We start from the raw sequence: 26,357 nt of genomic DNA, 5'->3' as shown, positions 1-26,357 counted from the left end.
CAGAAAGCCAGGCAACAACCATTTTGCAAATCCTAGTCCCGTTTGTCACAAATTTGCAATCACAACGATCGGACCCCAGAAGAAACTAAGGCAATATCTATTGTCACGACTGAACAGAAGATCATACTGGGCAATAACAGAAATACTAACGACTTCGTGTCAACTGGTCCAGAACTGATCTGAGACAGTCCAGAAGTGGTCTGGGACTAGTCCAGCACTGTATGAGAAACTGTCAGACAATGTCTTCACACAGGCATTGTACGTACTGTAGCTGCTGAACATCCACCTGACGAGATGGAGATCATAGATATTCTAATCAAGAGCAGTTGCAAACAGCATAGATATAGCTCGCACAAAATATTGTGTACATTTGTTGTTGATTGTTTGGATTAAGTATTTTGTTTAAAATTGTATTTAAAACAGCTTAGATGTAAAATATTCTTCTGACTCTTATAGTAAAATATTCTTATATTGTAGTCAAGAAACTCCTAAATCCTAAAATCTAAATTTATGCAATCAACCAATTAAATCAACCTAATTTAAGTTCAAGATTACCAACGTAATCTAAAATGCAATATACCTTTCAATAATTTGTGACAGGTTATTGACGTGTCGTTGCCTCTGATAGTACAGTAGTAGTTTAGGCATATAATAATAGTAAAAATTAGTATAGTATATGCAGTAATGCTTTGCTCCATGTAGTAGTAGTTGTTTTTAATTAGCGGTTAGTAATTACTTGACAATTTTGCCATGTATCAAATTGTTATACTCTATTGCAGCACAATATTGACCATTTTTTTATTGAAAAATTATATTTAGATTTACGAAAACAATATTTTAAAATGATAAGATATGTTGTTGAAGTTTTAATTTCTTCTCCCAGTACATTTAGGGAATTGTGGCTACAACATGTTACCTGCGGTTAGTTTAATCAAATTACTTTATCAATTAATGATCTAAGACAAATTTGTATTGAGATTTAAGAAATGGATAGTGATAACAGTTACTATAATGGGGCAATATGTATTACACAATTAATTAACTATTTTCAGATTTTCAGGGATATTTATTGGTTGAATTTTGAGATAGCTGAGTAGACAAATAATAAAAGTGTTCCCCACAAAGTCAAAAGGCCACTGGCTTCAGAATAATATTAAAAGTATTATAGTAAACGCATTTATAATATTTCGAGACTCAACCTTTTTATCTTGATATCTTTGCTTTGAATAAATTATTCTTGCTAAGAACCAGCTATTTCCTAGTATGATTCTGCAAAATATCTATCACCTCCTTTATTCATCCTTCACTTACATAAGCCAAAAATTACTTTATATGGTGTATCTCCGACAAAACTTTTTATCATATTATAGAATTTATTTAGAAATAAAATCAAACTGCTTGAGCTAAATCTGTAAAACTGTTTATTTTACATCATAGTACATAGAGTTTTATTTCAAAATGAATTTAATATTTATTTTTATTTAACCTAGAATGAATAATAGGAATTTAGAAAAAAATTCATAAAAAAAGCATTTCATTCTGTAAAGCTGACAGTTCTCAATGCAACAGCAATGAAGATGTATCGTCTTGAACGGTATTTCCGTTTGCCCTAGCTTCATGTTGCAATTAAGGTTGTGGTTGAATTATTACCAAAGTCTATCCAACCTTGCCTGTTTACCTTGGTGGCGAAGTGATAGGCCTTACCACATTCTTCGTATGGTTGGAAGTTTTGGAATACAAAAATTACATAAGCATTTTTTATTTTTCATTTACTTGACAATTTTGCCATGTATCAAATTGTTATACTCTATTGCAGCACAATATTGACCATTTTTCATTGAAAAATTATATTTAGATTTACGAAAACAATATTTTCAAATGATAAGATATTTTATAAACTGAAAATGAACAACTTGATGAAGTAATGGAAAATAACAATTAGTACAGAAGAACTTACGAAGTATTAGTAATAATTACAGTATTACAATTCGTTTGTGTATGTGTTCTTCATTTTCAGGATTTCGAAGCTTCATTTTAAAAGTGAATTTCATCTAAGAAAATATCTTCATCAACAGTCTACGGTTTTAAATGTTCGGTTTAGAGTTTCGGATGGTCTAATTGTTAGAATTTGGGGTTTCTCCCATGTAATAAAGTTACTGGGGTTTATTTTCTACCTCAAATAGCTCTTTTTGTTTCATAATTATTCACGCTCATGATCCATTTAAAACTTACATTTTTTTCCCCACTGTTTACAATATTTTCATGAGTTTTTTAAGTTTACTTTAGGGTGTAGTAATTTATTGTTTAGTGAACAAGGTACGAATAAAAGAAAAAATTGCATACCAAATCCTGCATGTTACCAATGAAATTAAGGAGTATGATTATTCCGTGACCGGGTTTTCAGAGATTACTTGAGACCATTGAGAAATAGTAAAAACTTCAAAATAGATATTGAAAGGGGTTTTGAAGTAGCTCCAAAACGGAAAGTTTTATTCAATGAAGTCAATAGATAACTCATTTATAGGAATTAACAGATTTAGTCTAGACATCTAACGATGAATTCTCAGGTAGCGATGACAGTGCATTAAGTGTTTCCTTGGAATGATCCAATAATCCATAAACGCATTTAATAACCCATAGTTTTCAATTGTTCCACTTTTCAAGTCTCCATGAGGTTTCATTCTTTGCTGAGATCGTTGCAAATCACCCAGTTTAGTGCTGCCTTGAGCTATTGCACTATTCTGCTTTGAGATACAGTAAAGTTTTCATTATTTCCCACTTTCCTCTGCATTAAATAAAACTGTACTTGTTTAACATACAAACAGAAAGTTTTAAATCAAAAGTTAAAGGTGTTTTTCCGTGAGCCTGGAAGGTATTTAGGTAAATACATTAAGGCGAATTCTGGTAAAACGTATAGCTCTAAATTATTAGAAAACATAATAAATAAAAACCATCTATATTGTTTTTATTTTTAAATTGTTTTTATTTATTTATTTTAGTCCAGCATATAATTAACAAATTTTGCTTAAAATCAACATAACACCCACACCTACGTTAACTTCCATTTAATTTACGTTAACCTTACTGTGCATTATAAGATATACAGGCCTAATCCAAATGTTATGATATCATAGCTAATAGTAAATAATTCTATAAAAAAATTTACTTAGTATTAATCTGTTATAATAGTAAAAAAAAATAATACTTAAATTCAAGCTACTGTAGCCTACAACATTTTACTGTTAACTTACATTTGAAAAGACTGTTTCAGAAAATCACTTTTTTTGGAATTGTGGGTCACAACAAAATAAATTGTATCGAGATTTTTCCGAGAAATTAAATTTGCTCACAGAGTTGCAATTTCACAAACTAATTCTGTTACTTAATACTTTTAAGATTTGCCATTGATATTTGTAATCGAGAATCTTTTGACATTCGTGTTCAACGAAATAAAACTCAGCACTTATAAATTGGTGAAGGGGGGGGTTAAGTTGTTCAGTAGAATATCATTATAATGGGTTGCAGTATGAATATTTTTAAATAGTATTTTGTCTCAAGACGCCAGGCACGAACCCGGGATTGTTTTTCACATTAATTCAGGCTAGACCTAGGGGTTGCGGCATTATCACTTCGATAAAATCCATTGGTAATGTAGCAGGATTTGTACCCGGGACCTTAGGGACCAAAGTTACGCACTCTTTCCACTATATTATATGATATTTTGTAATATTAGACACCATACTTTCTTAATGTAATTATAATGGTGAAATTCCAAGAAGAGATTCTTCATCACATTTATAGTTGGCTCGAAGATCCAACCCAGATCAATAGAGACATAGACAACATTGTGAAGCACATGATAGTTTCATGTTCTACTGAATCAACACGACATAAACTATTAAGTATAACACCTCTACTACATTCCTCCGGTTAATGGTTGTAGCAATTAGTGCAGTAAGACGAGATCACTCTATCAGCCAATGAGAACCGTTCTAATAGACTACAAAGTGTCGTACCTGTTATATAAGATACGTGGGAGAGGGTGATGGGAACTGCGTACAATTAACCGACGTGTCGTTGCCAATGATAGCCTGTTAATTTGACATGCGATATGATGCCGAAATACTAAAAAAAGGTGGCAGGATTTACAATGCTGAGGGAAATAATTCAAAATGTAGGGAGGTGAGGATGGTTTAGCCTAGTGGTTAGAGTAAAGAATATATCTTGCACACCAAATTACTTCAGTCCGTCTAATCCATGGTTTTGGTGTGTAGGACCAATAGGGCTCCGGCCACTGAAAGGTTCGCAGGAACCATCCTTAACTTCATATCGATGGTCAGTTTCCCATATTCCAGCTTTTCAAGATTACTTCAGATTATCATCGGCTTTGTCTGTAACAGTATCGTAGTTGTCGTCTGCCTCTGTAACTTTCAAAGTCTCAAAGGCGATTAAAAGATATACCAACCCTAACCGAAGTACATCACACCCACATTGTTGGAAGAATATTAACATTATAAATAATTAATAGATAATCACGTGATTGGCTATATTACTTAATTTCAGTTATTGTATTTAAAATTGCCCCAGACTAAAAGGAATATAAACTTGACATAGTTTGTTGCCATAGCATGCACATTTTGATTAAAAAAATAATAATTAAAATATACATTGTATTTTTGTAGCCTCTGAGCTGTTGGAAAAAAATGTAGATTAAATTACTAACGTAATCCTGACAATGCTCAAAATAATTGGTATTTTTTTTATATTTATGTGTTATATTTATATTTGTTTACACTTATTTGTCGAGCTGTGACAGGATTACGTAATAAATTTAGTCTTAAAAACAAAAATACTTGAAACATGAATAATATTTTACACTACAGATTAGTGATGGTCTTATTGATAATATTCAAACTTTGAAAGAAAGCTAAAATACATTTGGCATATCTTTACAAAGTTATTGAATCTATTTTGTTCTATTAGGGATTCAATTTAGCACATTGTACAGTGTAGAGTGTACAGTGTAGAGATATAGTCGTGTTTTCACCATGGCAACCTAATGAGACGTTTTTTGTAAGAATGATAAGTATGTGTGAATAAACTCTAACCTCACAAAATTAGATTTTCTCATACACGCTTTCCCACCCCGGGACACTCTGGTCCCATGACCTCTATATAATAATCTTCATTAGACGAATTCAACTTCTTCCGTACACAATAAAGGAGGCTAATCTGTCATAAAACACTTTGGTTATTTCTGTCCATTGCAACCAGTTACCAAGCTAGAAATACAGTAAAGGTAAAGCTTTTAAGAAAAGTTTATGTTTTTCCATGAAGTAACGTTCAGCCTACAGGGCTAAAGGCTTAACGATTGGTAATGATTACTAAAAAAAAATTAAAATAAGTACAGTAATACCAAACGAAATCATGCAATACGCATCTAAAACCCCTTAGAGTCAAGGCATTGAAACATTTTTTACTAAACCTGGTCCTACATGTGTAAACCAAGTGTTTGCTTTGGTTGTCCATATATGACACTCAACTGTGTCAATGAACATGTAAAAAGGAAATTGTCTATTGTCAGGGGTTTGGTGGGATAGCGTTTAAATAATTTTCTGAGTGAGCAACTAAGAATGAAAATAAACTTACCAAAAAGACAAAATATGTCCTACAAATACCAGCTACACTTCTTTTTAGCCTAATAACGCAATGGAAAGGCATTTGACAATAACAAATTTCGAGTTTTTGGTGTCTTAAAAAACCATGGGATATAGTCTAGTTTTACGAAAATTGGGTTTTCTAAATCTCTTTAGTGAATATGCGATGTGTGTATGACATTCTTCTAATCAATTTTACTTTATATTGATTCGAATAAGAAAACGAAATGTATTTTATTATTAAAAAACACCGTTCGTCTACTATACTAAAATACAATACTGTATAATCCCGGTGACAATGCTGTAGAACCATTGGGCGCTAAGGTTAGCATCTTTATATGCGTCCTCCGCAAAGTCTTCTTTATCGGCGTAGCAGATCGAAACCAAATTGGCAGTTGTGTGTGAGGCTGTGGCCAAAACCGCTCCGGGCCAGCTGGGATGGCCTGGTTACAATAATAGGAAGATACACTCAAGGTGACCAAGTTGGTTATAACAGCTTTTAGGGTGAATCCTTGGGTCAGTTATTATTACATGACCAGCTGTAGCTGATCCTAGAGCTGTTATAACTGGTATCAACCAATGTAATTATACCTAAGTGTCTTTTAGGTGGAAGTATGTGATCATAGACAATGTTTATTTAACACACTAGTTGCTATTTCTCAACCAGTATGAAATTGCTTGGTAATTCCTGTTGTAACAGGAGGGTGTTTATTTTAGTCCTAGTGGGTGCTGTACTAATTTAAAACTTGATTCAACTCCGTATACATTGTAAAAAAATACTCCTTGTTTAAAAACAATTTGTAGTTGTATTTATTTTGTGAGCCTCCAAGGTAATGTAGTGACTTTGGAAATATTTTATGCGTTTTAACATCCCATTTTGTATTGTAATATTAGGCACATAATAAGCACATAACTTTGAACTGAAAATCAGATTTGGTAAATACTTGTTTGCAATGTAAATTGACCGATCAGCATTTAATAAGTTTTTAAGAGTTCAAATCCACGTATTCATTCATAATTAACACGTCTGGTGACAAACGTCAAACACTCTCCCTCTTTTTCACTTTGCATATAACAGATTGTTTCGAGTAATCGAGGCCAGCCAACACAAAAGAATGTGTCTCTGATGTAAGGTTCGCGTCACCAAACAAATCTGCTGGCGGATCCTCTACAAAGAACAACTTGAATGTAGTAAGAGCAATCTAGAAATGCCCTTCCTCAATACAGGTTGCTTAGAGCTTAGCTAAATTTTTATTGATTTTGTTCCGTAGGTAGGCTCTAGGGTATTATATTATTTGTATAACAACGTTAACGATTAAAAGTCACAAATGTTCATTGAGGTTGAAAATTATTTTAGTTAGGCAGATCTTAATTTAAAATAGTAATGTAAAATGATACTTTGTTGCAGTTTTTTTATCTTAAATTCTCGATAGAGTATGAACTGAACATCCAGAATTTTATGGAGAATTTATGAAATGGTAAAAACCCCCGAGAATGTTTTGGATAACCTTTTCATCCAAGTAGAGAGGTTAGTGCATATAGTATTAGTAACAAACTTTGTATGTAAATAGAGTTAGTTTTCTACCTAAAGCTGAAGGTTTTCAGTGAGGTTTTAAAAAAGCCTCAATGCTGTCTATAGAACGTACTAAGCTTTTTTAAATTGTCTAAAATGTTCCAAAATGTTCAAAAAAAGAGAACAAAAAAATGTATTTAAAATTTTTATCATCTAGAATAAAACTATAAAAAATATATCCAAAAAGTACTGTAATGTATTATGAGGGAAGTAACAAAAATTTTGAATTTTCTATTGAATTGTATGTGATAAGTATGATAATATATGTATTATTATTTTACTTAAGTTAAAATAATGTATACATAGCCGCTTCAAAGTAACGGAAATACGACCTAACCACAAGAATTTTGATTGCATAACACGGCCATAACTTAACCATATAAATGTGAGCTAACAAATCTGATTTCTGCAATCGGAAGGCGCCGACTTGTAATTTCTTCTTGTGAGTCATAATAGTTCGCGAATGTTTCGAGATTGTGTGGCTTTATGTTCAAGAAAGTAATCAGATAATGTTAATGGTGTTGTTGAACCACATCTACAACATGGTTTCAAACTACCTACTGTAATTGATTAATGATTAATGATTGGTAATTATTTCAAAGAGTTTTTGCACGACAAAGATAGTTTATCATTCCGTGTTACTGTACTTATTATCTTTAAAAATAAGCTAAAAGAATTCAGAGCTAGATCCTAAGGTTGTATATGAAAATACTAAAGCCTATCTAGGCCTATCTATGGCGATTGCATGGAAGGTTTGTAGACAATACGTACCAATTAAACTTACATAAAACCCGTTTTTAGGAATTTGGGATATGGATGGATGTATAAAATAGTGCCTTTTGGAAATAAAACAGTTGTTTACCAATAAAACTATTAATTTTACAAACAACTTTTTAAAGATTCATAATATTCCTCCTAAGCCTAAAAGTAGAAGATAATATCTTTGACTATTAATACACAACTTCTGTATCCAATAATCAATGATAATATTTAGCAGTAGTATTCAAATACAACTACTTACAATATTTGAGAACAGCTGTTTGGATACCTACATGAATACATATAATACTTCTTAACAAATATAATCCAAACAGAACATTGCCAAGTGCAATTTACAATTACAGCATACGAGATGTATCCAAATTTAATTTCCACTGGATCAGAATGGACCATTACAAAGATTACATATTAGATGGATCCCCAGAACTAAAGCTGAGAATGGAATCCATGACCTCTCCAGGTCTGAGAAGACCTCTACTGAAGGTCAGTCTAAGGTGAGAAGAGGTCCCGACCCTTACACCTCATGGTTAAGGTCGAATGATGGAGGTACCTGTTACACCATAACTTGCATATATGAGGTTTACACTGTTAACTATAGAAGCATATGTGATATGTTAGATTCTCTATACATTCGTTTATTTTTTATTCTGACTCCAAATCAAATTTACAATAATTAACCCTTATTATAATAAGCATAATATGATGGAGTAGGTCATTTAAACTGCAACGATATAGACAGATGTGTGAATAATAAGAACAATAACGGTGTACATAAAAATTCGATTGAAACTTACGTATAAAGCTACATAATTATTTCTAAAATATGAGGAACTATTATAGATACCTCCAAACATTGTCCCAACTTATCCCCATAAGAACTCGAACATGTTCCATCGAAGGAAAATAGACTGCTAAATACCTTTTAAACCGGGCTTGGTGTTGATCAGTTCTCCAACAATGTTCTTCAGTTACTTAAACAAGCATTTCATGAAAAGGATAATTTCATTTTGCATTTAAAGTTTTTTTAGGATTCTATAGAAAACCAGAAACAAAGTTAATGTCCACGGAATAGTAGTTTTCCTTACTAGTCCCTAAAGTAGGCTCTTTTGGGACGATATCGTGTTTAACGATTGAAATTCGATTGAGTCACAAAAAAAATTTTAAGCCGAGTTACGAACAATATTTGTCATTACATTGTCATATATTATAGCAGAAAATACAAAATATGGTAACACTGAATGAATAAGGTTATGTAAGAAAGAAAGTTTGTTGAATAATTTTGAAGCATTTTTAAGGACCAGAACCGCTGATTTGTTTTTGAGAGAAGCTTTTACATAACCATATGATTCGAGTCCGTAAAATTTTACGGACTAGTCCGCAAAAAGCTATCTTTAGGGACTCAAAACGATCCGTAAGACAGCTGTTTTTGAGAAAGTGTAATGAGAACAGTTTTTTACAGGTTTATATTCATCACGTATTTAAGTAACTTGGAAGAAAGGACGATCCTTTAAATTTCTTCTTGTATTTCGCATTCATACAGTTTCAGTAGCATACTGTAGCAAAGACTTCATCTATCCGTACTAAAACAGTCCACGTTTTATTAATTTTCCCGGTGATATTTTGCACCTTTAATGAATAATAGTGAATACCATTAAACCAAGATTCAAAGTCACCATTCACAAAATATTCCCTTTTCACCGCAACCTCCATAAATCATTTAGACCTCATTTTCGTTATCAGCTTTCAAACGCCAGTCGTGCCGTGTGTTATTATAGTCTGCGCTTTGTGGGAAGGTTAAATGCACAGACACATTGTTAATAAAGCAAACAAACGCTTCCAGCCTAGACGAGGCAGATCATCCGTATCCTTCAACGTCTTCCTAGAACCTTGTGGAGCCATTGGGGCCTTTCGATCAAGTTGAGTATACATGCAACTCTAATACTACGTCAGGAAATTTGACTTGTACAACAGTGCAACTGTTATTTCATAAACACTTTTTGTATTGTTTATTTGTTGATATAATTTCAAAAGAAAGTTTTTTTTTCTGTCGGATTAAAATGCAGGCTGTCTTTGAAATTATACATGATTAGATTGCAAGATTATTGGTGAAACGTAGGTAATTGTATTAGTACTTACAATATACTTGTAACTACTTATCATGTTTACAAAGTGTATTAAGTAATACGATGGTATTAAATCATTGTTTTAATGAAAAAAAGATGGTGGCCCCCATTTTGCAGTAGCCCAACATCCTGGCTTGATCGTGAAGCAGATCACGCAAAGCCGTCAACGCTGCCTTGGAGTTGTTGTCCACCAGCTATTGATCCACAAACTCCTGGATGATGAAATTGTTGAACATTGTGATGATATTGTAAAAAAATTATGCACTTAAACTTTGGTAAATTCTGAGAAAACTGAATGAGCTCTTAATGTGTTACTATATATATCACATTTCTTTATAAACTTCAACTGTATACCAAAGTCAATTATAGAGTTTTGCAGGGTAGAATGCTTGATTTAAGCTCGAAAAGGAGTCAAAATCTTGACAATATTGAGAGCCACCTAAACGCTAGTCCTCAATATAAACAGACCTTAAAACATATAGGAAAATTTAACAACACATAAGGACACGGTAAACCAAAAATTACCCTATATAATGGTATAAAAATACGTTTCTGTCATTGCAATGATGAATGTGAGCATGTCTAAACTTGAAATCAAAGTTAACAGTTTAGTTAAAACTAATATGTAAATATACAGTTTTAATAAACACCTCATTAACAGCTCTGATTTTTTATTTTGAGATCATTTCATAAATCCATGAACATAGGTTTACGTATAAGATTGATGTTTTCTATATTTCAGAATCTCATATTTACATAAACGACTAATAGTACTTCAAAAAAATAATAAAAACCTTAGTATATTGTAGGGACTGTAATGCTAAAAGTTTGATAGTGTATCATTAAGATAGGATGTGTTTAGTAACCAACGTTTAGGGACGGAATGCGAAGGACGTGAGTGATTCACAGCTATCGGCGTTTACCAACAGATTCCTCTTCAAAGTATACATTTGGAAGTCAATTATCCTCATTGCAGACATGTAACCTGTTATTGAATTATCTAATTGTCGAAATATCTCGTATTAACCTTGCTAAACCTCATGATTCGCATTATCGCATTTTGCAATATTACTTATAGTGGTAATTTGTATTCCTATCATTATAGCATCTGACTGCGATGATTTTGGACAAAATATTTTGAGATATATTTTGTAACAGCGACTAAGGCAAGGAATAGTCAATTAAAACTATTCTTTGGATGCTAACTAATAATGCTGATATAACATGTATTCTGCTTTATAATGTTTGACTTTGAAACATGTGATAGCATAACCTTTATAGTATACTGTACTTTGAGGTGTTTGTTCATGTTATAGGTGACGTTCATGGGATCTGATTTCGATAGTCTATGTGTGTGCTAACGACTACGCTAGCAACACACACAAAAGTTTCGAGTTATTGAGCAGTGAAGGTAATTCAAAGCCGTGTAATAATAGTGTTCTTTTAGGAGTAGGGTCTTTCGAAGAAGTGGCTTAACTTCTAGGCCTGCACGTTGATAAAACGGTTAAAGCTAGCTATCCATGGATCAAACATAAACCATAGAATGATCTTATAGATTATCATCCCTACAACAAAAGATCAACTACAACTAAAGTTCCCTTTGTTGTTTACCTTTTAATCTTTTTTTTTGCTTATCCCACTTTAACAAAATCTTCTTGTATTTAAACAGACAGTAAATCTTATTTTGTACAATTAGAGAAACACATTCAGAAAAGCCAACACAAAACACCTCGACAAAGCTTTAAAAGTCGAATTTGAATGTATTCTTGCAGTGTTTTAGAGTGATTCGTACCGTTTACTGGCTGTAGATTCCGCATCCGCGTTAACAGCTGCAAAAAATCCACTGTGGCACCTGAAACAGCAGATTCCATTTACGCGCGAATTGCTGGTTGTCCTTCCTTGCTCCCTGTAATCAAGGGGTATCTCAACAACCGATCCAACACAGCTGGAGTGGCGCAAGAAACCTACACCATGATTTATGGGGTTTTAAGTGAAAGGGGAAATCCCAAAATTGCATTTTTGTATTGAAATTTAGACTGGTTTCTATTGGGCGTAGTACAAAACTATGAACTATTTTAACAAAAAAATTAAATTAAATGCGACACATTTGAATTCTAATTCAGGAAAAAGTCTGAACAATATTATGTATTTTAATTGTCTGAGGATTTGACCAACTCAAAAGTTATTTGCTATTTAAATACCAGTGTAAACAGCTATATTGCAGAAAACCGTAATTTTATCTTCAAAAGTTTAATATTTTTTCTGCCTAAACCACTATGACAAGCTAGATGATTTTGAAACTTTCCCATTAATCTTAACAGACATCTGGTTTTCGAATAGCAAGGTTCAAAGATTATTTACGGGATAAGTTAGGCGTACTGCAAATTTTTAAATACAACTATTTACAGAAGTATTCAAGTGAATTGTACCTTTTTTTTGTTAGCTCTCTGACCTTGAACCTTATACATATAATTTAATTCATTTCTAACGTATTGTAACAACTTGCTGGACTAATCCTGTACTAATCTTAACGTATACACAAAAAATTATATTTTCAGATTTTTTAGAGTGCGTAATCTTTTTAACAATATAAACTTGTTTTCTTAATTCCCGTCAATGATTAATATTTTTCCATAGCCCGTCACATTGACGCAAAGTTGTGGAATTTTTCATTCTACTATTATCATTTTATTACTTTACAGACGTTTGGAAATTTCTTATACAATATTAACAACGAGATAAGCGCATTTTCTTGAATGGGGTATTTTAGTAATAACGCAGTTGCCTACAGGCTGTAGTCATTAGTCTGTTTAAAAGCGATCTGACGCTATAACTTACGTAAGAAAAAGTACGTTAACCTTTGGTGTGTTAATATAAAGTTTGTAAACAAATTGTTTTTTACAACACCAAAATTGGAGTGTGACATAACTCGTTATATATTTGTAACAAAGTATTCATAAATGTTGGTCAAACATATTTGTAAAAATTACGAACGCTCAGAATTATTGTGTTCAGAGTTGAGCTATTAAGTATTAATGTTTTTACTTAATATCACACTTTTACGAAAGGCCAATTTATTTTTAAATTTGTAACTCGTCAATTTCCCATACAATACAGTACCTAAATTTACAAGTAAATAGTTAGAGGTTACTGTACACAACTGCTAATGATCGTTTTAAGTGGCCTTGGATGCTGTCGCGCTACTGACAGACCCACTGCACACTTGCACTTCAAATTCAGTTTCCTCACTAAGTACGTTTGATTTCAACCAAAATAAACCTATTAATGTAAACTAATTTTCAAGAACACAATTACCACTCGTTGATAATCTAGTGAAGAAAGAGTGGTGACGGAACGACGACGCGGGAACAGGGAAGGTTTAACACTGTTTTTCGTGACGAGATCGAACGATGATTTAGGAAGTCGTGGACGAACATCGCGCTATAATAGCGCAACTGGGGTCGGCCACCCGCCATAGCAGCGCTACAGCGTGCATTGCGATACCAAGTGAATAATGAGGCGCAAGGTCGGATAATGGGGGGCCGGATAGTGCGGAGTTTGGTCATCAATCGGTCAACAGTCTTTGCGGCTCGCCGACAATGAAGACCAGCTTCGCGACAATGTTGAGCTTCCTCTAGTGAATTCCTAACTTTATTTTCAATTCTCAGTTTCTTTTTGTTTTTTTATGCATGAACCCCGTCAAGTCAATAAATAATTTAAAGACTAAATAAAACCGTATATAAATATTATGGATTGGTGTTACAAATTAACAAGATAAATTATAATTATAGCAGTTTTGATATTGTTTTGTCATCTACCATTCAATCTTCTTACATCTTACATCTTGTACACACATCTTGTTTTACATCTTGTTTTGAACATAGAATTTAATTGAGTTATTATTTATGAAGAATGAACTACAAACACTTATTGAATATGGACTTATTCTAATAATTTTATGTTGCATTGGTTTAAAAAATAATCACACTAATCATGCATTAGGGCTTACTACTTACTTGTCAATGGATTATCGAGTAAAGTCTTACATACACAAACAATCTCATCATTTCACAAAACCCTGAAAAAAGGAAAGAGTTTGAAAACTGTACACCTCAAAACTTAATAGCCTAATTTTTTTTAAGCATAATGAATACAAACGGTTTATTAAAAATTCACTAGTACTTATATTGACGTAAAAATATATATTAACTTTTCAATAATTTTTATACTTAGATATTACCCGGGAAATTACTCTAGTTTCAAACTGTCCGTCAACACTTTAAAATTAGTAGATTTTTGTTTGTTTTTAAATGGTAATAATCAATAACAAAATTAGTATAGATGCTAGAAAGACTTAATTTACTATTAAACTTTACACAATATACTTTCATTACGCATATTGGCATATTTCATCAAATTCTCAAACTACACTCAAAATGTAAATCCAAACTCTACCATTGCTCTACCACGGCTACCAACGGATCCTACTTAACACATGTCCATAATTAACCCACACCTATTTTCTAACTAACCTTATTTTCTCATTCACTAATTACATATTTATAAACATTACGTGTCCCGCACCCATAGAGTGCGTAACCCCCATAAAACCCAGCTGTGCGGTTTCCAGTTCTATCCGTGCCAGATAATAATTGCTAATCCTTGGTGAATTATGTTCTCGAGATGCATTTTGAATTCCTCGCGATGACCAGTGGATGTCCTTCGTCGGATGACATGGCGAGTTGATGGAGTAGAAAGGAGATCGGATTTGTGTCTTCAGTCATAACTAGTCTCCGGTTATCTAGGTAAAAGTATGGGGCAAGGTGAGGTACAGGAGTATGCTCTTAGACAAAGTTCTCTTATGAGCTTCATATGTTAGAATTGCCCTGCTATATACAACTGTGCACTCACAAATGTTGTAAGTTGATTGCAAGTTGGACTTAACTATTAAAAGAATGATTTTTTTCTCAGTGAAACTCTTTGAAATCACTCAAAGCGTTAGGGATTGTATAGTTATGATTTCTCGTACTTCCTAGGTTACCCAGAGCATTAGGTAATCTTACACATTGCCAATGCTTAGAGCTATCAAACAAGCAGTAAACGGTGTAATAATTATCCTATCTCTTCCCTAAACTGACTTTTTAAACATTCCAACGTTTTGTTCAGATGCCACCTTGTAGGCTAATCCTCGTGTACTGTCAAAGTACACAACTAGTAAGAGGAAACTGAACTTCAATTGCTGCACACTTAACTAATGCTTCATTTTACTGTATTTCATCGGGTTAAACAATGGGCAGGTAAAATACAACAGTTTGATCGTATGTATTATGAGCTTTCTTATGTTAGAATTTTAACGGAACAAACACTAATAGAGTCAGAAAACCTTTTTTTACGGTTGTATAAGCTCAACCATTTTAAAACAAGAATCAACGATACAACCAAATCCCAGATACTCTCCTAAAATAACAAACTACATAAATGTTAGATTTTATAGCTTCAGTTAAAAATGTTGTGGGTAAAATAAAGCAATAGTTTTCTAATCAGATTAAGTAAGTACCAAGCAAATTTAACTGCGACATTAATAAATATAATTTGTTTAATTGAATGCATTATTAACCCCTTTTAAATTCAAATGTTATTAATCAACTTAAACACTACATTGTTGAAACGACAGTTTAATAATAATTCCCGTTCGCACAGGCTTAAAACTATTATCAAGCGAATTACGCTCTTGTGCTCTTCATCATAAAGGTCAGGAGCAAATAAATCATCGTAATACTAGCCACAAATCAATGTACAATGAATCAAGTCACTCTAGCAATTTAAATTGTTTTACAGCTGATTCTTCTTCTAAACAGCTGTTCATCATGCCATGTACACCTCAGAAGGACGCGTACGGTAATAATGTTTACCCATCATTGTTCAACACTGTAAATAATTATGTGTTATTATTAGGTAATATTTCCTCGTCGTAAGTACAAGATTTATTGTAATCCAACTATAATGGACATGATTGTTGATAGAAAGTATTCATTGAGTCTTTAACTTAAACCATGCAAGATTAACAATAAGAAATAGTACTTTTGGAAATATTGATTCATCTGTTTTAGTATGGTATTCTTTAATTTGCTTATCAGATGTTATCAACTGATCAATTTTACAATTTTACTGAGATGTGATGAGATTCCGTTGGTAATTTAGTCTAACACCAAGTAAAAATCTAATCCAGTAGGATAGTCTTTGAATGCGTTAGTAAAGGTCAACATGGTTGAACAAAGTGACGTTGACCGCTGGTCGTCCTCAGTTGCCCATCATCACACCCAAACCACAACACACTGTAATGATAACTCACTCTCATTGCACCTTGAGAGTCGACAAAGACCACATTGACCTTTGGGAGTGAGTTGAAAATTACTTTACAGTTGTTTTATCAGTTGTCATTTAACATTCAATGCCCTTTGAAAAAACATTTTACACATGTAATAGTTAAGTGCACAGTGTCTCTTACACAGTTAAGAGACATAGTATAACTTCAAACGGAGAATTCAGAAGAGTAAATATCTGGAATTGTCCGTTTGAAACACGCTGACGATGTCAAGGCAAAGAATGAGAATCTAAAGGATTTTCTTCATTTTAAGGACATCACACAGCTATTTGTTTCGTGTCTCGTCAGTAAATTTGCTCTTAGTACTGACATTTCCAATAGTTAATTACTTCCGAATATATTTTGCTATGACCAATGGATTTTAAGTAATGTCATATCTTTTATAAGAACTTGACTCTCTATGGTGAATAAGATTCAATTCATGGTGAGTATTGTCTATAAACATGAGTGAGGGACAAGTGTAGAAAATGAAGTAAGATGTGTGTAGCATGTAGCATTAATATTGACCATGGTCAGACCATGAAATAAGACACAATAATCAAAGACAGTCCGACCTCTAATCCTCACAAAATGTGAGAGTTATACCTTTCTCATGATCAAACCCTTACTATATTTGGACCAATAGGGAAGCATTGTAATCACCCAGTTATCTAAAGAGAATTTTAGAATATCTATCTATATCTATAAAAGAGGAACTATGTATGTGTGTGTGTATGTATATACGTTATGGACTCCGAAACCGCTCGACAGATTGTAATGAAACTTTCAGGCATTATAAGGCATCTTTCAAGGATGGTTCGAGTGAAGTTTGGTGCAGATCTATCAAAAGGGCTCTGCCCCAGAGGGTTTTAAGTGGGCCAAGGTCAGACTTTTTGATCTACAATGTTTACAAAAAAATATAATTTAAAAGCAGATGTTTACTTTTACCAACTGTTTTGTAGGTTTGAATAATTACAACATTCTGTATTAGCATTAGTCATGATTTGAAATAGTGCCACAGTGTTTCTACAGAGTGCAGCACAGAAAACTATTTTACTTTTGAATAAGTCCAAATGTATTAAACCCCAATCGCAGCACACCTGTGCACTTAACAACGTTTAAATTCTCCAATGTTAAATATTAAAACATAAAAACTTTTATCAAAGTATTATAAACAATAAAAGGGATGACTTTTTAAAATTTATGACAACAGCTAATTTGCAATCAAAAGGTGAGTGAGCGTAGCGAACGAACATCAACCTGGAGGCGAGTTAGCGTAGCGAACGAGCTAACCTGAAAACAAGTGAGCCCAGCGAACGAGCTCCAACCTAAAGGTGAGTGAGCGTAGCAAACGAACTTCAACCGGGACGTGATTGAGCCATGCGAATACTTATGAAGTTAAACGGGGCAAAGCCCGTGGGTACAGCTAGTTATAAATAAATAGGAATAAGTAGTCCAGGAAAATAGTTTTTTTTATTTTCAAAACCTCCAGAATATAGAACATCTTTCTGGATCAGACCTTTATCTTTTTTTTCATTTTATAGCTCATCTTGTTTTACCCAGTTCATTATCTCTAAAGGTGCAGTTGCATCTTCTTGCCCTAATTGCTCTTCACGGGTCACTCTTCATCCAGAGATGCCCCTTGACATTTCACGCCCTCTTTACACTCTGCTGACCCTAATTTTATGGGGCGACCCTTGGACAGCCGCTGTCCTGGGCACTCTTGAGTTCCTGGACTCTCAACTGTCAAGGCTGGAAGCCTCTCTCTTTTGTTTCACACGTGAACCTCTAAGTAAACATTCTCCTCGGTCTGCTGAACATAAATCATTCTTTATCTAATTTAAAACACGTGTTTATGCTTTGCAAAATGGGTAGGTGTGAGGGTAAAAGATAATTAGATTTGCTTATTGAGTCACATGGAACAGAATCGTAAAATAAAATAGTTTAAGCTTCTATGAACTACGTTTAACACCTTCGCCGATTTTAAAGAAGCCCTAAGTCCGGCCTGACTTCCCAAAGGGGTGAACTATTAATAAATGTCCCCTCACTTGTCTTGTCTACGAACAATTTGCTAGGCTTTTTTCTTGAAGGTAATCTGTCGGTTTCGTGTCCAATCCCGCAAAATGGATGTAACCATACAAAATAAATTTCTATATCTTTCCTTATCAGTTTATCTTATGGCCAGACAAAAAAAAATCAAAATTTTGAACCGTGAAATAGAGATAAAACTGCGTATATAAAACACGCAAAGAAAGAAACAACTTCAAATGCTAAAAATATTATAACTGAGACCAGTACTCCAGTAACGTTGAGGATACTCATAGTTAACAGAACAATTCTACTCATCGTAAACAAAGCTTCATGTGATTTTTTGTAAAATGACGTAGATTTAATCAGAAAAAAGTGTTCTATTTCTCAGAGCGTTGGTTGGGAACAAATTAAAGAAAACCAACTGCTTAAAAGGCATTGCGATATCCAGTAGAATAGTTAATAGAGCAATCCAACCCATCGTAAACAAAACTGCGTGAGATTTACGATAACGTTACGTAGAATGTAATCGGAAAAATGATTCACGCTCTCGTGCTCTGACCAACTCTAAAATTGACGCTTGGGGGCTGCGCAACACAATGTCATCAGTGGACCTTGAAGTTTCAAATTGGGCGCCGGAGAGCGGGTAGGGGACAGGTCACGAACTTACCAAAATTAACCGGTAGATCTCACTGATAACAGATGATCCCAGAGTAGGAATAGGTGTGGGTAGGGTGAGCTACAGCTCTGGCCTGATAGTTTGAAGCACGATCGATATTAATTTCCCATCACCGCAGTTCACCTCTGCCTCAGCAATCTGGAAGATTCATCACAGTTGCATCAAGCTCATCTATGTCTCTGAGTGCTTTTAGATCGGACATCGATTACTCAGATGTAGAAGATCAGATGCAGGTTGCATGTTTCTCTAGAGGTAGGCCAGTGGAAGAAATGTATTACTGAAATGGTGCCTACACCAATGGATTTTCTATAAATGGATCGATCATAAACGCTTGGCATGTGGTCTATACCTCTTGTCCAATTTTTCGTGGACATCGATTGACCCCAACCCCTGTCACAATAAAAATGAAGTCGCCAACCACATGACTTGAAACACACTCAAGCACAGCCTTGTTAATTTAATTTGTTAAGATTTAACACTAAGGCTTTAGGAATGATTTGTATTATCTACAGATTTGTCAAAATGTCACTTGCCCCAATTTACTCGACTCTTTTTAACCCTTGCTTACCGTACTACGGGGCTATCCTCAACCTTTGTAAACATCTTTAGATCAATCGAATATGCAATAAAACAGTTATGATTACTGTATATAGTATAGTTGATCTTTTAATCAATGATATCATTGCAGTATGTTTATAACCTAAAAAAATAGGAATAGTTTACAAAGTTCCGTCTTATTTGTAAAATTACCATCTTAAATTTTTACACAGTTCTATGACAATATAAGGTTATTTAATATAAAGAAAGGGAATCTAAAGGTTGTGTTCATAAGTCCATTCAATTATCAATGAATAAATAATAATTTGAGATGGGGACGCCACCTAGGTGTGTATTTTAACCCAAATATGAATGTATTTTAAAATCCCCAAACATGAATGAAGGATGGGTGTAAAATGTTGTGAGATGTGTTACTGACTCACATCAGCTGTTTCATAAGACAGGGCTTTATTTAAAGCCCAATCAGGAACAGCTGGGTCCAGCTACGAAACATCAAAAAGCAACTGACTTTTCAGGATAGAAGCTTTAGAACCGGCGACCTTAACACTTTAACCACGCAGCTACCCATCAATAAGTGTCTCTAATCTTGGCTGAAACCGTTGACTTTAGAGAACCAGAGTGAACATCTCGTATGCATGGACGACCATATTACATTTGTCTGTTGATAATGAAATTATGTTCCTCTCTTTATCTTTATACTAATTAATTATTTAGGTGTCCAAAAAGATGTTTATAGTTTGATGTAAGTAGTCTGGCTTGATAATTTGGTGCTTTGCTATGACTACAAAACACATTACATTCATACAATAAATATTGTTTTCACTACGACCACAACTTTAAATAAAGGAGAATGTCATGTATAACAACTCTCAAAAGTCAAAACTAAAAACTTCCAACAACTAGGCTATTGAGTCATTTTAAGAGCAAATCCTTCTACTTGTTATTTGAATCCAGTAAATGCAAAACGCTTAACTAGCACAAACAAGCTTATCTTCACACGATCTGCGAGTGGAAGTATCAATGGAACTTTATTTGCATTTTCCGGGAACGATACAACTGCGTTGTTACGAACTGAAGATAAAATCCAAGTAAGACCTTGTATGGAACCACCAAATCCTTGATATTTCTATTGGTAATAAAAATAGCAGTGTTTTTGGAATGCAATGTAGTCTAAAACTTATAAATTTTGGATAAATGTTATTTTTTTTAGCGTATGGTATTGCCATTCATAGTCGAAATGTAAAATGTGCCACAATGAAAATATATATAAAGTGTATATATTTCTAATTGGTATGCGTTGGTTATATGACGCAAATATTTAACTAAGTCTTGAGTTGTATAGTACTTTATTTATAAAACGCTTTATTTACTCCAAAATAAGGATGTTCTGGTACTAATATACAACAAATATTAAATAAATATATATTGACAATTAATTTTTAAAACCAGTAAACAGTCATCAAAATCATACTACTTAGAAAAACTACCTAAGGCCACAAACATTTCCAAATTATTTCCTCCATATATGGCGAACTTAATAATTGAACGGAACTTAACTTCGCAAAAAATATTATTAGATGACTAGCTGACCCGGCGATCTTCGTATCGCCTAAGTTATAGGTTTCCCCTAAGACAGACCGATGGAAAGAAAGTACCGTTACGTTTAATTTTCAAGATGATCTCGTTCGCATCGCTCAATCACGTCCTGGTTGAAGTTCGTTCGCTACGCTCACTCCCCTTTGGGTTGGAAATTAGCTGTTGTCATAAATTAAAAAAAAAATAGTGCTGCACCCTGTTGGTAATCCTTGTAACTTTAATGCTATTGAACATCATAGAACAGAACCAACTTGTTTAATTGAAACAGCTGTTAAGATTCATTAATTCCATTTCTCATAAGGTTAACATGGGAAGCTCCAGAGCCACTGGGGCGGAGCCCTTTTAAGAATTTCGAAACGGGAAATAGTTTACGTCCGATTCGCATACCTACAGAATTTACACACCAAATTTCATAACGATCGGTGAAGTCGTTCCGGAGGAGTTTGCAGACAAACAATGTGACACGAGAATTTTATATATTAGATATATTTTCGTTGCATACAATTAGATAACCTTATGAATCTCGTAAATTAAATCAATAATGTTTACTCACCTGTATAAATTGAATATAGTTAAATTTTATTTAATAGGTACACTGTTCGACATTTTGCTCCAATAACTGTTTCCTCTTTACTATTTTCATTTTAAAATTGGTACCGGTGTATATTTTGGCCAACAGTAAAATCACTGACTCTTCTTTTACCGTTTTGGTTCTTTTGATTAAATAAAAAAACATATATTCCATTACTGCATTAGCATTCACTCCAAAATAATAGTGCACATTTTAAAAATATTACTTTCAATTCAACCTGTTCAATAATGTGTAGATGTTGATGAGTGCATTATTGTTCTTCCACATATATTTACCAGCTACACCTCTGCAAAGCCATTTACCTTGGTCATCACTGCTGACCAGTGATCAGACGTTGCACCGAGCACAGTGTTTATACAATGTTACAACACTGAGTGTAAACAACGGGCTTCCACAACTCCGCCCACCACAGACGGTGTTTTCAGCGAAGATTAACATCTAAGATGAATCTTAAACGTGTAAGTGGCCATGGTGCATTCTTCGTCAAACACTGCGTATATTTTGTCCTTACTTTTACAATGCACATGCAGGTTAACGCTAAAGTACACCTAAATTATAAGAACATTTACTAACATTGACTTGAATGTAATTTTTGAAAACTGAGTATAAAACTGATATAACTAATTCAATTGATGATATCAAACATTGTATTGATATGAACCTATTTTACTGATCGTAATAGAGTTTTGACGTTTTAAGCTCCCTTTCGTATTATAATTTATGTAAAATATTACTCCAATGCATTTTTTTCAAACACCCATAAAATTGCACTCAGATTTAGATTTATAGGAAAAAATATAGTAGGGAACCAAATAAAGTATACTGTTAAGAGTAAAGTTCTTTGTATTTTTAGATTTTTTGTGACTTAATACCTTTAATATCCTGTTTTGTCTAAACCCTTACATATAAAACGATTTAATAATACAAAAAACTAAGAAAAAGTCTAAGCCATTTAAGTTTTTTTTTATTCTCTTTAGAACTCTATGTTCAAAAGAATGTTCACGTAAATTACACAGATATGCTAAAGCTTCGTTTGTAAAGCTAATGTTTTCTTCCATATTTTGTCTCTTTGTTTGTTTGCTATATAATAAAACGCTTTATACTGAATAAAGTTTTTTTTTCAAATGGAATCTAAGTAAAATATTGATCTTCCTTAAGATCTAACCGTTTAACACAAGACTTGTTGAGGGCGAGGATTTTAACCACAGTGCAACCTCACCTACTTAGTCGATAACAAAAAAGTCAAAACTTTTAAGTGCTCTCGTCCACTGTACATTCACCCTGTAAAATCCAAGCACTCTACATATATTATTAATCAGTACACAACCTACTACTTGAGGCTTCATTTTGAGTGATTACCCATCCATTCCAGGTATTAAGAGCAAAAAAACACGTAAAACATGCCAAGGCCCCTGGACCAGCAGTAGATTAGTAGGATGCTCCACCATGTAAATGATTATCTCGTCAGGTGAATTATTACAGTCTTTACCAAGGGCGGGTCCTACGACGATGCTGGCAAATGAGGATTAACTGCTTAACCTAGTTGTGCGAATTATCCTTACTATATTGCTTATTATCTACCATGAATACATATTTGGATACTTTAGGCTGGATATGAATAATTTAGAGCTTAGAATGGAGTTGGATCTTATAAGCTTGGTAAGATTATCTTATTTCTCAAGTCAGAACAATACTCAGAGAAAGTCGTCCAGTTTTAAAACACATCGATGATATCACTTTAGAATATTTGAAGGTAATGTTCGACTATTTCATTTTTGTGTGTGATTTTGATGGTTATAAACAAAAATTCAGGTTCATATAAGCAACCTTCTGTGTGAGTTATACAAATTAATTTTATTCACAGACAACACTACCATGGTAAAACGAAATCAAGCTTTAAGCTGCATACTCTCAAAGTTTTAATCCAACCATAATGAAAAAGAAAATAAATATAAAGTTTACGACTTAAAATCAATTATCGATTATTAGAGATAGGGACGCCACCTAGGTGGGTATTTTAACCCAAAGATGAGTGTAGAATGGTGTGAGATGATCTTCGTAGCTTTGTTACTGACTAAAACATAAATTTGAATAAATAAGAGTGGTCCTATTTCAGCTCTGGCAACAAATTTAATAACATTGTTGAAATAACAATCGACGGGAACCTAAATTAATTAAACACGTTGATTTCTTCTGTAAAAAGTGTTCATTAGTCCTGTTCTTTTGTGAGAACTTGGAAGTATGAACACTGACAAGACATTCTCACTGTATTCTACTATAAGTTGCGGATCATCACAATAAAACTTAGGTGTCCTAACAACAAAAAACTACAAGAAAAATAAACAGAAACCCATAATAGTATGCAAACCCCTCTATATATAACATATAATGATTACAGATATCTAATTTACAACGCAAAATATCTGCCGTGGATATAATCTCCTGAATCCGTAATATTTGATCAACACTACCACAACGCTTGTCAGTTATAAGAACAATGTTAACATTAGACTAATGTTGCCATTGTCACGTGTTGCCAGTCCAGTGGTTAGCTTATTAAACTTTGGAGGAACGGGTTCAATCTAGCAAAAATTCATAAGTTTTTTTAAGGGGTTTGCAATAGTATAAATTTATGTGCAAAAATACAACATGGCGAATGTGTGGTAAATGAAGAGTTTTCAATAAAACATTCGTTTGACATACTATACCCATATTTTTTACCGTAAAACCATTTCCTGGAGTTTGACACTTTACTTAATGAAGGACGTGTGAAGTTTATATACACATTCTGGTCCATAACAGTTGTCTACCTCGCTAGTGAGTAGTGACTTGTCTAGTGATGATCACTAACACAGGGTCACTATACCACTCCTACAGTCACTAGGTCACAGTCTAGTGACGTCACTGCCCGAGTATGTTCACCATCCCATCTTAGGCAACGTAATAGGTCTAACTGAATTTGGTGCAATATCGATCGCCCATTGCACAACACTAACCTCAGAGGAATAGCAAACTGGTTTCGTCAAGTGAATGTGCGTGTATTACCCATCTCCGGGTATTTTACATGATGGCTGTATCGCTGGTCTGGAGGGCCTCGTTATATTTTATGTCTTAAAAGTAATTCGGCGATTAAGTTTTTACGGTCAATCTCGTTTGTCGGTATTAGGTTAAAGGTTTGTAAAATGAGCTGTAAAACAATCTTATTCAGGGTACTAAAACCTTATTGAGTGCTGTACATTTCATTGAATAGGCAATATCCCATAATGAGTCAGCTCTCACAATAAAGAAGTTCTCATTACAAAATCAGATTTTTTTTGTTTTTATTATCCAAACTTGTAGAATTGTAACTTTAGGTGAGAGCATCCTCCACTAAAAATGTAACAGATCACTACAATTATGTTTTGAATTATCTACCATTAGCGCATTAAACCCACGGGATATTTAGGAATATACGCAGAATAAGGAAGCTTGATGTCTACAGGATCTAAATAAATACACTTAACTGCTGATTCGTACTACCAACTATAATTTTACAAAAGCACCTTAAGGCCCTTAAATTTGAATTTACTTTAAAACATAATGTTTTGCTAGCCCTTGAAGTATTTTTCTTTACGGTTAGGTTAGATTGAGTTTGGTTAGATTTTTCTATGTTAGGTCTTGGTGTATACAAACAGAAGTAATGGCAACATCATTACTATAAAAAATTTGCTTACTTCAATATTTAGAGTTATGATCTTTAAATTTAAAGATTGATCTTGTTTAACGTTAATCCCTATACATTTATCAATATCTTCAATCCCGAAGTTCCCCTGAGATGCAACCCTATATGTACACCATTAAAACCCTATCCCAGTAACAATACATTTTAACATCTTATTAAAACCCTGATACTTAAATTTTACAGTTCTCCACATAACACATCAATCGATAGCTTATCTAACTATACCTCGTGGCGAACGCGTACCCTACCACAGCTTACAGTGCTTACAATGTCTCTACCATGTAAATTGAGGTCTCTAATACTAAAATGGTGTAACCAACAGTGCTCTGGCTGGCAGGATCTTGGCAAGAATACCTGGATAATCTAATTTGAATAAGCGTCGACCACCTAGAGGTGGTTAGGTGGCGTTCCAGTTGGTGTTAGTGCAGATCTTGTAATGTCCAGTGCCATGTAAGGCCGGGTTACGTCAGGTTGTAAACTCGCTCATCGTTAATTACAGAGATCACAAATGGTACCTTTACAAGGAATGTAGTTGGTTGAGCGCATGTTTGGCTAGGGAACTAAGTTTGATAATTTGAAGATTGAATGATTTCGATTTCGTGGTTCTTTAACCATTCTGAGTGATAGATTTTTTCCAGAATTTGATAGTTTTTGGTCAAATATTTAGATAGATTGCCACCTTTGCT

Source organism: Macrosteles quadrilineatus, unplaced genomic scaffold (genome assembly GCF_028750875.1).
Source record: "Macrosteles quadrilineatus isolate MER2022 unplaced genomic scaffold, UCM_ALF_1.0 Scaffold_2__2_contigs__length_208266976, whole genome shotgun sequence".
Lineage (NCBI taxonomy): Eukaryota > Metazoa > Arthropoda > Insecta > Hemiptera > Cicadellidae > Macrosteles > Macrosteles quadrilineatus.
Note: the sequence above shows the minus strand (reverse complement) of the source record.